We start from the raw sequence: 471 nt of genomic DNA on the forward strand, positions 1-471 counted from the left end.
CAATCTTTTGCACTTTTTATTCGTAACTTTACGTATTTACTTTAGGTGTTTACGTTATAATAATTCAATTTGAAACATAATTTTGATAAAAACTATTGAAGAAGCCACGATGAGATGTTGGTCTTGGGGTATAAATGTTGTAAGGTGTGGATGTGTTGATTGTGTTATTTCATGCAAATAGCATTTATACCATTTTCCCATTTTTGCCTCCACATTAAAAACGGTCAATCCTACATATTTATAGTCTCTTGAAAATCAACACTTGACTCCTCTTATATTATTGGAAAGTAAGGTCTAAATACACATTTATTACATGACTTTACTGTACAAGAAAAAACAAAATATTTGTGGTATGTAAAATTAGGCACAATTCCTAGTAAATTTAAGGGAAAAAGAGTCTTGAAATATATTTTAATTTTGATTGAAGTTGTTGCTATGATAATAAATTTTATGAAGGATATTTTATCCGTG

This window comes from Solanum pennellii, chromosome 6 (genome assembly GCF_001406875.1).
Source record: "Solanum pennellii chromosome 6, SPENNV200".
NCBI classification, from domain to species: Eukaryota; Viridiplantae; Streptophyta; class Magnoliopsida; order Solanales; family Solanaceae; genus Solanum; species Solanum pennellii.